The sequence below is a fragment of the Mytilus edulis genome, chromosome 14 (genome assembly GCF_963676685.1).
Source record: "Mytilus edulis chromosome 14, xbMytEdul2.2, whole genome shotgun sequence".
NCBI classification, from domain to species: Eukaryota; Metazoa; Mollusca; class Bivalvia; order Mytilida; family Mytilidae; genus Mytilus; species Mytilus edulis.
This window is the reverse complement of record NC_092357.1, coordinates 63,847,203-63,861,091: the sequence shown is the minus strand read 5'-3', so window position 1 is coordinate 63,861,091 and position 13,889 is coordinate 63,847,203. Positions and strand designations below refer to the sequence as shown.

At 35.0% G+C, this 13,889-nt stretch overlaps 1 long non-coding RNA gene across 1 annotated transcript; it reads right to left on the bottom strand.

Annotated features, from left to right (window-relative positions):
* Positions 1 to 3,161: 3,161 nt before the first annotated feature.
* On the bottom strand, positions 3,162 to 10,810 carry LOC139502574 (uncharacterized). Its single transcript, XR_011658885.1, has 6 exons — positions 10,440 to 10,810; positions 8,583 to 8,749; positions 6,841 to 6,909; positions 5,911 to 6,077; positions 4,169 to 4,237; positions 3,162 to 3,405 (listed from the first exon to the last, which is right to left on the bottom strand). It is a non-coding gene; the product is annotated as an uncharacterized lncRNA (long non-coding RNA).
* Between the last annotated feature and the right edge of the window lie 3,079 nt (positions 10,811 to 13,889).

The window sequence follows — 13,889 nt, the reverse complement described above, 5'->3', positions numbered from 1 at the left end:
CAGTTCTACGAAATAGAGGGCCATATTAACTCAGTTCTACGGAATAGAGGGACATAACTCAGTTCTACGGAATAGAGGGACATAACTCCGTTCTACGGAATAGAGGGACATAACTCCGTTCTACGGAATAGAGGGACATAACTCAGTTCTACGGAATAGAGGGACATAACTCAGTTCTACGAAATAGAGGGACATAACTCAGTTCTACGAAATAGAGGGCCATATTAACTCAGTTCTACGGAATAGAGGGACATAACTCAGTTCTACGGAATAGAGGGCCATAACTCAGCTCTACGGAATAGAGGGACGTAGCTCAGTTCTACGGAATAGAGGGACATAACTCAGTTCTACGATATAGAGGGACATAACTCAGTTCTACGGAATAGAGGGCCATAACTCAGCTCTACGGAGTAGAGGGACATAACTCAGTTCTACGGAATAGAGGGATATAACTCAGTTCTACGAAATAGAGGGACATAATTCAGTTCTACGGAATAGAGGAACATAACTCAGTTCTACGGAATAGAGGGATATAACTCAGTTCTACGGCATAGAGGGCCATAACTCATCTCTACGGAAAAGAGGGACATAACTCAGTTCTACGGAATAGAGGGATATAACTCAGTTCTACGGAATAGAGGGATATAACTCAGTTCTACGAAATAGGGGGACATAACTCAGTTCTACGGAATAGAGGGACATAACTCAGTTCTACGGAATAGAGGGCCATAACTCAGTTCTACGAAATAGAGGGCCATATTAACTCAGTTCTACGGAATAGAGGGACATTACTCCGTTCTACGGAATAGAGGGACATAACTCCGTTCTACGGAATAGAGGGACATAACTCAGTTCTACGGAATAGAGGGACATAACTCAGTTCTACAGAATAAAGGGCCATAACTCAGTTCTACGGAATAGAGGGTCATAACTCAGTTCTACGGAATAGAGGGCCATAACTCCAAGGTACGGAATAGAGGCCCATAACTCAGTTCTATGGAATAGAGGGCCATAACTCCGTTCTACAGAATAGAGGGCCGTAAGTCAGTTCTACGGAATAGAGGGCCATAACTTAGTTCTACGGAATAGAGGGACATAACTCAGTTCTACGGAATAAAGGGACATAACTCAGTTCTACGGATAGAGGGACATAACTCCGTTCTACGGAATAGAGGGCCGTAACTCAGTTCTACGGAATAGAGGGCCATAACTTAGTTCTACGGAATAGAGGGACATAACTCAGTTCTACGGAATAAAGGGACATAACTCAGTTCTACGGATAGAGGGACATAACTCCATTCTACGGAATAGAGGGATATAACTCAGTTGGGGCAATATGCGCAATTGTTATTCCATAGGCCGTAATGGTAACGTTTTCTTCTGTTGCTCAGCCCATATCGTAAACTTGTATATGTATGATGGCTTGTTTCGAAGCTGAGACATTTTTACATATGTGGTTAAATTTTCGGGGTACGAAGTGTGATTCATTTTTCCGTAATTTAGCAAACCCCGAGTATCCTTTTGCGATGTCGCTCCTCATGGTAAAAAATCCCAATTTTAACACAATAAGTTCTTTGAAATTTTAATACTTTGAACACATTTCATAGCTCCATGGTTTTTACACATTTAGGCCACAATTAAAAATATTTCAGTTTGCCCAAACCCGACCCATGATGACTGGGTGTGGGTAGGTAGGTAGGCAAATTCTTTTTTTTTTTTTTTTATCAGAATTTGCATGAAAATATTAAAAGATCTTATAACAGTATATCTTTATTTTCCCGTCAAACCTTTGTAGAGACAACCAAAAGCCATGAATTTAAAACCTCTATAAATAAATTAGTCTAAATATGATTTGTATCCTGAGATGTTTATAACCCTGACAATTGCTAACTGTGTGAAAGGGCTGGTGGATTTATGAAGTGATTTCAACAGTTGCATCAACACGATGTTTGTGTAAAAAAGAAATTCAGCTGATTTAATATATAATGATTAAATTTGTTTGCAGTTTTTAAATCCTATTTCTATTAAAATAGATTAAATGTCCTTAAATATTTATATGAATTATTATCTATCATCCTTAGTGTCTTTTTTATGTTTTGAAAAAAAAAAATATATTACAGGTAAACTAATTTGGCTATAAATAGATCAAAGCATGTTCTGTAGAATCTCCAAACTAAAAACGTATTTGTTATAATTTTATTTCTTTAAATAATCAAGTTTAATTTTTGAAAATAATCCTTGTTGATAAAATATAATTACACAAAGTTAACGTTTTCTGAACACTATTTATTTTTAGGTCATGGATGATGGTTCTAGAGGCTTCCTCACAAATTTGTATAAACATCCAATATGGCGTCAATAACATGTTTTTACTTTTGCACATGTGAAAAAAATATTTCTGACAAAAGTCAGATTTCTCTTGTCAAAAAGGATTTATATTTATATTGCAATAAATTATTCAGAAGGAGTTACATTCAGTTAAGATTATATTTCTGATTCTGTGAGCAATTATAGTTTTATCAAATTCTCCCAAACAGCAACGTTCTGAACCTGTCTAATGAGACTTGTAAATTTGAACTATTTGAATAAAAGGGCATCTAATTTACATGATACAGGAAGATTATAGTTAAAGACAACAATTTATCAAGAAATAATTCCTTTTTATTCAGTAAAAACAAAATCTTCTTGCAAGATTGTAAATGATCCATTTCCTGTCAGAATAACATTGAAAATATTCGATTGCACATGGTTTTGAACAAATCAACCTGAATATTCTAATCAGATATTCGATAACACGATGAAATTAACATTGAGCATATAGGTAAGGGTTTGGTAGTACAGACAACTACAGCGTAAAAAAAAACTGTGCCACTTCACATGTTTTACTTCTTTACGTTCGTTAAATCAGAAGATTAAAACAGAGAACATCGAATATCGATTAACTGCGTCTCTTATACGCTTTCTTTTAATCTTATTCACAGTTACTTTCAAACGCAAAGACGACAAACATTAAGTTTTGTACGATGACGGAGCGGACCCCAAAAAAATCCGAAAAAAAAAAATTCTTCAAAAAAACGTCAAAAAAGAATTTGAGTCGGCGGGTTTATTTTGGGTCGGTCGCGTTTGGGCAAACATACTATCTTTTTATTTTGGCCTTATTCTGTGTTCCCTTATTTTCTAAATTAACACTAATGGTTCAGCTCAGTCATTTGTTTATCATAGAAATGTGTCAAATATCACTACACAGAGATTTTTTGTTTACACGTGACTTTTGTGTTCCTCATTTCAAGGCGCATTAGGGGTATTGTCCCATATTGAAATCCATAGTTCTGATTTCTCCAAATATTTTTAGGTGATCTTCATCGGTATGACATTCTGAATAAATCTGTGTATTTTTGTCCATTTCTGAAAAAAAATAAAGTCGTTTCAGCACTATATGGCAATGGCACTTTTATCGCTATATTCATTTATTTTTAATACAACGTGTATGTATAATTAATTTCTTCCAGTATACCTTTACTAGTCAAAACAAGGACAAAACTTCTGATGATAACCTTAAATTACAATACACAGACCCTATTAAAGCATTCGATAACATTTTCTTGTGTCTTAAAGTGCATTTTGACAGAGACATTATGCAAAAATGTAGATTTCATAAAAAAAAAACCACCAAAATAACTATTCTTACTAGTGGACATCTGGTATATAATACTGTGGAAACCCCTCAAAACTACTGTGAAAGTCATTCTTATCATGTAATTAGAGTGCAATGAAGTGCAAATTTTCAAAACTTGTCCATTCACATAATTCTATTTGAGAAAAAAAGGCTTTTTACATGTATTTCAGTGAAAACCCTTTATCAGTGAGAAATCCACATGAGGTATTAAAGGAAACATTGTGACATCACACGTATTATGGCGTGATTAAATAATGACAGATCAAAATAGTGCTAAATAGAGTTTGCAGTGTTACATGAGAATCAGTTGCCGCAAGATTTAACTCGAAATGTTGAGTCGAAAAGATCAGTAACCAAGCCTTTTCATTTAATAGCAAGACCATAGCAACAGTTTTCATATAAGCATATTTCTAACATACCGACTGTAATTTCATTTGCACAAATACCATAAATAAATAATTTAGAGCTTACCTAATAAATCAAAATGCTTACCAGTTATTCAGGACTTTTTAAAACCTTTAGTTTGTCATCTCATATTTAAAAGTAATGATATGTCTGGAACTGAAATAAGACAAAAAAATTAACTCAAACTGTGTTATCATTTAATTTAAATACATAAGTATTATTGAGAGAGAAAAATCTAATTTTTGAAAGTTTTATCACAAAAAAAGAAAAATGCTTCTCCCTTGTGGCTTAGCCACCTTCATTTAAACTGTTTATATTAGAAGCAATGAGTAGTAGCTAACTAGCTTAATACATGTAGTTGAATAGCAATATTGTTTTCAAGAAGGTTTGACCCTCCCCCTTTTTCACTGAGAAATGACAATATCTTGTGTTTTGCTCGTGTGCATTAACAATAGTAATTCGTGATTTTCTTAATGCATGTACATGGTTTTTTTCTGTTTATTTGCATATGATATCTACTAACCAGGGTCAAATCATTGGATAAAAGCACATCTTCTTCTTCTTCTGATATACAGTTACAGCTTCATTATTATTGAAGATTACGAACTGTTGCATGCGCGGAGTATATGATTAAAAATATGAACAAAAATTTATCTTTAACTTAGTAGAATACTTGGTGATATTTACATGAAAGAAAACAACAAGTGATTAAAAAATATGTACATTGTTATTTATAGAATTAAATTATGTTGTGGAGAACAGTTGGTGTCAACTGATCTCTGTAAATTTCAATGGTTTGACTTGCTACCACAACTTGTGGCAACATGTTCCATTGAATGATTGTTTGCGGAAAGAATGACCATTTGTAGCTGTCTTTAGAGGTGGATATTTGCCGAAATGTTTGAGTATGTAATTTTCTTGTTCTAGTATCTGATGGTATGAGGACTAGTGATGGGATTGCAATGAGTCCATGGATGACCTTGTAGAACATGATAAGTCTGGTTTTGAGGCGGCGCTCACTGAGTGAGGGCCATTGTAGTTCGTTTAACATGGATGTAACGCTACTGGTGTTGTGGTAATTGTTACATACATATCGGGCCGCACGCCTCTGTACCATTTCTAGCTTATTTTTATAATCTGCTGTGTGTGGATCCCATAGACTACAGGCATATTCGAGTTTTGGTCTCACTATTGATTGGTAAGCACGGGATTTGATACTGGAGTTAGAAATTTTTAAGTTTCGCCTAAGAAAGCCAAGAGATTTATTTGCATTTGATACGATGTTGTTGTAGTGAATGTTCCATTTTAAGTTAGACTGTAGGGTTACGCCAAGATATTTTGCAGATGTTACTAGTTCTAAAGTATGGTTATGAAGGATGTAATCGTGTTTAAATGGTTGTTTTTTTTGTGTGATGGTTAAGATAGTGCATTTTCCAGGATGGAAGGCCATGAGCCAATCAGCCTCCCATTTTGCTGCTGTATTATGTATCTCACTTTACTCGTGTGAAGTGTGTTATCTCCCTTGATTATCAGCTATTCCTGTAGACCAGAGTGATAATTGCATAACAAAGACTATATTGTGTCATGTTTACTTACAATTTATTTATATTACATGTAAGTTTTTTCTTGCCTTTTTCAATCGAATAAACAATTCATTTCGGATCTCTCGGGGGTAAACAAAGTTAAGATTGTGCCTAAAAAAAGTGTTCAGCCCCGTGCCAGTAATGCATTTAAAAGTGAAAATTTTATTGAATTTTTGCTGTTCTTTACCAATAATATTTATCTGAAATCATTTATGATAACTAGGTATAAATAAAAAAACTACTAACCATCATTTTAACAATTTTCTGTGGTGTACAAGGTGAAATTAGCTTAAGATATCTCTGGATCCTCTCTTACAAGATATTGAAATCCATAGTTCTGATTTTTCCAAATATTTTTAGGTGATCTTCATCGGTATGACATTCTGAATAAATCTGTGTATTTTTGTCCATTTCTGAAAAAAAATAAAGTCGTTTCAGCACTATATGGCAATGGCACTTTTATCGCTATATTCATTTATTTTTAATACAACGTGTATGTATAATTAATTTCTTCCAGTATACATTTACTAGTCAAAACAAGGACAAAACTTCTGATGATAACCTTAAATTACAATACACAGACCCTATTAAAGCATTCGATAACATTTTCTTGTGTCTTAAAGTGCATTTTGACAGAGACATTATGCAAAAATGTAGATTTCATAAAAAAAAAAACACCAAAATAACTATTCTTACTAGTGGACATCTGGTATATAATACTGTGGAAACCCCTCAAAACTACTGTGAAAGTCATTCTTATCATGTAATTAGAGTGCAATGAAGTGCAAATTTTCAAAACTTGTCCATTCACATAATTCTATTTGAGAAAAAAAGGCTTTTTACATGTATTTCAGTGAAAACCCTTTATCAGTGAGAAATCCACATGAGGTATTAAAGGAAACATTGTGACATCACACGTATTATGGCGTGATTAAATAATGACAGATCAAAATAGTGCTAAATAGAGTTTGCAGTGTTACATGAGAATCAGTTGCCGCAAGATTTAACTCGAAATGTTGAGTCGAAAAGATCAGTAACCAAGCCTTTTCATTTAATAGCAAGACCATAGCAACAGTTTTCATATAAGCATATTTCTGACATACCGACTGTAATTTCATTTGCACAAATACCATAAATAAATAATTTAGAGCTTACCTAATAAATCAAAATGCTTACCAGTTATTCAGGACTTTTTAAAACCTTTAGTTTGTCATCTCATATTTAAAAGTAATGATATGTCTGGAACTGAAATAAGACAAAAAAATTAACTCAAACTGTGTTATCATTTAATTTAAATACATAAGTATTATTGAGAGAGAAAAATCTAATTTTTGAAAGTTTTATCACAAAAAAAGAAAAATGCTTCTCCCTTGTGGCTTAGCCACCTTCATTTAAACTGTTTATATTAGAAGCAATGAGTAGTAGCTAACTAGCTTAATACATGTAGTTGAATAGCAATATTGTTTTCAAGAAGGTTTGACCCTCCCCCTTTTTCACTGAGAAATGACAATATCTTGTGTTTTGCTCGTGTGCATTAACAATAGTAATTCGTGATTTTCTTAATGCATGTACATGGTTTTTTTCTGTTTATTTGCATATGATATCTACTAACCAGGGTCAAATCATTGGATAAAAGCACATCTTCTTCTTCTTCTGATATACAGTTACAGCTTCATTATTATTGAAGATTACGAACTGTTGCATGCGCGGAGTATATGATTAAAAATATGAACAAAAATTTATCTTTAACTTAGTAGAATACTTGGTGATATTTACATGAAAGAAAACAACAAGTGATTAAAAAATATGTACATTGTTATTTATAGAATTAAATTATGTTGTGGAGAACAGTTGGTGTCAACTGATCTCTGTAAATTTCAATGGTTTGACTTGCTACCACAACTTGTGGCAACATGTTCCATTGAATGATTGTTTGCGGAAAGAATGACCATTTGTAGCTGTCTTTAGAGGTGGATATTTGCCGAAATGTTTGAGTATGTAATTTTCTTGTTCTAGTATCTGATGGTATGAGGACTAGTGATGGGATTGCAATGAGTCCATGGATGACCTTGTAGAACATGATAAGTCTGGTTTTGAGGCGGCGCTCACTGAGTGAGGGCCATTGTAGTTCGTTTAACATGGATGTAACGCTACTGGTGTTGTGGTAATTGTTACATACATATCGGGCCGCACGCCTCTGTACCATTTCTAGCTTATTTTTATAATCTGCTGTGTGTGGATCCCATAGACTACAGGCATATTCGAGTTTTGGTCTCACTATTGATTGGTAAGCACGGGATTTGATACTGGAGTTAGAAATTTTTAAGTTTCGCCTAAGAAAGCCAAGAGATTTATTTGCATTTGATACGATGTTGTTGTAGTGAATGTTCCATTTTAAGTTAGACTGTAGGGTTACGCCAAGATATTTTGCAGATGTTACTAGTTCTAAAGTATGGTTATGAAGGATGTAATCGTGTTTAAATGGTTGTTTTTTTTGTGTGATGGTTAAGATAGTGCATTTTCCAGGATGGAAGGCCATGAGCCAATCAGCCTCCCATTTTGCTGCTGTATTATGTATCTCACTTTACTCGTGTGAAGTGTGTTATCTCCCTTGATTATCAGCTATTCCTGTAGACCAGAGTGATAATTGCATAACAAAGACTATATTGTGTCATGTTTACTTACAATTTATTTATATTACATGTAAGTTTTTTCTTGCCTTTTTCAATCGAATAAACAATTCATTTCGGATCTCTCGGGGGTAAACAAAGTTAAGATTGTGCCTAAAAAAAGTGTTCAGCCCCGTGCCAGTAATGCTTTTAAAAGTGAAAATTTTATTGAATTTTTGCTGTTCTTTACCAATAATATTTATCTGAAATCATTTATGATAACTAGGTATAAATAAAAAAACTACTAACCATCATTTTAACAATTTTCTGTGGTGTACAAGGTGAAATTAGCTTAAGATATCTCTGGATCCTCTCTTACAAGATATTGAAATCCATAGTTCTGATTTTTCCAAATATTTTTAGGTGATCTTCATCGGTATGACATTCTGAATAAATCTGTGTATTTTTGTCCATTTCTGAAAAAAAATAAAGTCGTTTCAGCACTATATGGCAATGGCACTTTTATCGCTATATTCATTTATAGTTATTCTTTTTATTACATTGGCAAATGGCTTTTTTTATGAAATTAATGTGGAAAATGTAAGGAACTATATCTTTTTCCTACGCATTGACAATTTGTTTTGATCCGACGTTATCGACGTCTTGACAACGCCTATTGTTGTATGACGTCAGAGAGTGAAATAACTCCGTTTATTTCACATGTGAAATTATCGGTTTTTATCATATACTTGTATAAAATATTACTAAAATTTTACAGTTCAATAACATTTGAAAATATCAAAAGACTATGAAAGGATTACTAGGTTTATTGACCAGATTCCTAAGAAACTCCATAGCGGGCTGATAAAGGTACCTTTATTGACTGCTTCCGGAATGTTATTACATGCCTTTCCGTTAATTTCCGTGACGTTTATCACATGCAACTTCGTGCATTTCCGGAAATTTGTTTGAAACGACAAAAGAACGCGGAAAACGGCAAGTGATAAGACTTTTCACAAAATGTTTGAGGAGCAAAATAGATTTAAGTTAAAAATGTTTTGAAAGACATAAATGAGGTTACAATATTATTGAAGAACATGATAATTGTTGTGACAAGATAAATAAAATGCTTGTAATATCAATAAAAACAATTAAAGTTAAGATTTTTTTTTGGTTGTTGGCTGTAAATATTATCTGAAAGTGAAAAGACAAAAAAAATTAAATTTTAATAGTTCTTGTCTGTATTTCTTCTGCTGAAGTATATGATAAAAAGATAATTACATGTCATTTTTCATATCAGACCCTTTATCGGCCCTCGTTCATGATATTAGCCCTCGAGCCTGCGGCTCTTGGGCTGATATCATAACCTTGGGCCGATAAAGGGTCTGATATGAAAAATGCCATGTAATAATCTATACTTATCTAACTGGGAAATCAATGTAATTCATTGCAACCAATGTAATAATTATTTTTAATACAACGTGTATGTATAATTAATTTCTTCCAGTATACCTTTACTAGTCAAAACAAGGACAAAACTTCTGATGATAACCTTAAATTACAATACACAGACCCTATTAAAGCATTCTATAACATTTTCTTGTGTCTTAAAGTGCATTTTGACAGAGACATTATGCAAAAATGTAGATTTCATAAAAAAAAACCCACCAAAATAACTATTCTTACTAGTGGACATCTGGTATATAATACTGTGGAAACCCCTCAAAACTACTGGGAAAGTCATTCTTATCATGTAATTAGAGTGCAATGAAGTGCAAATTTTCAAAACTTGTCCATTCACATAATTCTATTTGAGAAAAAAAGGCTTTTTACATGTATTTCAGTGAAAACCCTTTATCAGTGAGAAATCCACATGAGGTATTAAAGGAAACATTGTGACATCACACGTATTATGGCGTGATTAAATAATGACAGATCAAAATAGTGCTAAATAGAGTTTGCAGTGTTACATGAGAATCAGTTGCCGCAAGATTTAACTCGAAATGTTGAGTCGAAAAGATCAGTAACCAAGCCTTTTCATTTAATAGCAAGACCATAGCAACAGTTTTCATATAAGCATATTTCTAACATACCGACTGTAATTTCATTTGCACAAATACCATAAATAAATAATTTAGAGCTTACCTAATAAATCAAAATGCTTACCAGTTATTCAGGACTTTTTAAAACCTTTAGTTTGTCATCTCATATTTAAAAGTAATGATATGTCTGGAACTGAAATAAGACAAAAAAATTAACTCAAACTGTGTTATCATTTAATTTAAATACATAAGTATTATTGAGAGAGAAAAATCTAATTCTTGAAAGTTTTATCACAAAGAAAGAAAAATGCTTCTCCCTTGTGGCTTAGCCACCTTCATTTAAACTGTTTATATTAGAAGCAATGAGTAGTAGCTAACTAGCTTAATACATGTAGTTGAATAGCAATATTGTTTTCAAGAAGGTTTGACCCTCCCCCTTTTTCACTGAGAAATGACAATATCTTGTGTTTTGCTCGTGTGCATTAACAATAGTAATTCGTGATTACGGAATAGAGGGACATAACTCAGTTCTACGGAATAGAGGGACATATCTCAGTCCTACGGAATAGAGGGACATATCTCAGTTCTACGGAATAGATGGACATAACTCAGTTCTACGAAATAGAGGGACATAACTCAGTTCTACGGAATAGAGGGACATAACTCAGTTCTACGGAATAGAGGGCCATAACTCCGTTCTACGGAATAGAGGGACATAACTCAGTTCTACGGAATAGAGGGCCATAACTCAGTTCTACAGAATAAAGGGCCATAACTCAGTTCTACGGAATAGAGGGCCATAACTCAGTTCTACGGAATAGAGGGTCATAACTCAGTTCTACGGAATAGAGGGCCATAGCTCCGTTCTACGGAATAGCGGCCCATAACTAAGCTTTACGGAATAAAGGGCCATTACTCTGTTCTACGGAATAGAGGGACATAACTCAGTTCTAGGGAATCGAGGAACATAACTCAGTTCTACGGAATAGAGAGACAAAACTCAGTTCTACGGAATAAAGGGACATAACTCAGATCTACGGAATAGAGGGACATAACTCAGTTCTACGGAATAGAGGGACATACCTCAGTTCTACGGAATAGAGGGACATAACTCATCTCTACGGAATAGAGGGATATAACTCAGTTCTACGAAATAGAGGGACATAACTCAGTTCTACGGAATAGAGGGACATAACTCCGTTCTACGGAATAGAGGGATATAACTCAGTTCTACGGCATAGAGGGCCATAACTCAGCTCTACGGAATAGAGGGACATAACTCAGTTCTACTGAATAGAGGGATATAACTTAGTTTTACGAAATAGAGGGACATAACTCAGTTCTACGGAATAGAGGGACATAACTCAGTTGTACGGAATAGAGGGCCATAACTCAGTTCTACGAAATAGAAGGCCATAACTCAGTTCTACGGAATAGAGGGACATAACTCAGTTCTACGGAATAGAGGGACATAACTCCGTTCTACGGAATAGAGGGATATTACTCAGTTCTACGGCATAGAGGAACATAACTCAGTTCTACGAAATAGAGGGACGTAACTCAGTTCTACGGAATAGAGGGACATAACTCAGTTCTACGGAATAGAGGGACATAACTCAGTTCTACGGAATAGAGGGACATACCTCAGTTCTACGGAATAGAGGGACTTAACTCAGTTCTACGAAATAGAGGGACATAACTCAGTTCTACGGAATAGAGGGACATAACTCAGTTCTACGGAATAGAGGGACATAACTCAGTTCTACGGAATAGAGGGCCATAAATCCGTTCTAAGGAATAGAGCCATTCTACGAAATAGAGGAACATAACTCCGTTCTACGGAATAGAGGGACATAAATCAGTTCTACGGAATAGAGGGACATAACTCAGTTCTACGGAATAGAGAGACATAACTCAGTTCTTCGGAATAGAGAGACATAACTCAGTTCTACGGAATAGAGGGACATAACTCAGTTCTACGGAATAGAGGGACATAACTCCGTTCTACGGAATAGAGGGCCATAAATCCGTTCTAAGGAATAGAGCCATTCTACGAAATAGAGGAACATAACTCCGTTCTACGGAATAGAGGGACATAAATCAGTTCTACGGAATAGAGGGACATAACTCAGTTCTACGGAATAGAGAGACATAACTCAGTTCTTCGGAATAGAGAGACATAACTCAGTTCTACGGAATAGAGGGACATAACTCAGTTCTACGGAATAGAGGGACATAACTCCGTTCTACGGAATAGAGGGCCGTAACTCAGTTCTACGGAATAGAGGGACATAACTCAGTTCTACGGAATAGAGGGCCATAACTCCGTTCTACGGAATAGAGGCCCATAACTCAGTTCTACGGAATAGAGGACCATTACTCCGTTCTACGGAATAGAGGGACATAACTCAGTTCTAGGGAATAGAGGGACATAACTCAGTTCTACGGAATAGAGGGACATAACTCAGTTCTACGGAATAAAGGGACATAACTCAGTTCGACGGAATAGAGGGACATAAATCCGTTCTACGGAATAGAGGGAGATATCTAAGTTCTACGGCATAGAGGAACTTAACTCAGTTCTACGGCATAGAGGAACTTAACTCAGTTCTACGGAATAGAGGGACATAACTCAGTTCTACGGAATAGAGGGACATAACTCAGTTCTACTGAATAGAGGGACATAACTCAGTTCTACGGAATAGAGGGACATAACTCAGTTCTACGGAATAGAGGGACATAACTCAGTTCTACAGATTAGAGGGACATAACTCAGTTCTAGATCTACGGAATAGAGGGACATAACTCAGTTCTACGGAATAGAGGGTCATAAATCCGTTCTACGGAATAGAGCCATTCTACGAAATAGAGGGACATAACTCCGTTCTACGAAATAGAGATACATAACTCAGTTCTACGGAATAGAGGGACATGACTCAGTTCTACGGAATAGAGGGACATAACTCCGTTCTACGGAATAGAGGGACATAACTCAGTTTTACGGAATAGAGGGACATAACTCCGTTCTACGGAATAGAGGGACATAACTCAGTTGTACATAATAGAGGGACATAATTTAGTTCTGCGGAATAGAGGGACAAAACTCAGTCCTACGGAATAGAGGGACATAACTCAGTTCTACGGAATTGAGATGCATGACATCAACTCCTTAGCTGCTGTCAGTTAAAATATCTTTGTGAAATACGTTGACTAATTACATTTCATTGAAATATTATGAGACCCAGTTTTTGGTTAAACTTAGATGATTGTAATGTAAAAGGTCATTATTTTTCGCAATTGCATTGTTTCATATTTTTCCTGTCATGGCTTTTAGTAGCTGCGGAACCATAGCTCATATGTCCTTATGTTATTTTTTTACTTTTTGCGGACCATATGCGGAACCGTAGCTCATAGGTCCTTATGTTATTTTTTGACTATTTGCGGACCATATGCGGAACCGTAGCTCATAGGTCCTTATGTTACTTTTTGACTATTTGCGGACCATCTATCTATGGTCCGCAAATAGTAAAAAAATAACATAAGGACCTATGAGCTACGGTTCCGCAGCTAGGCT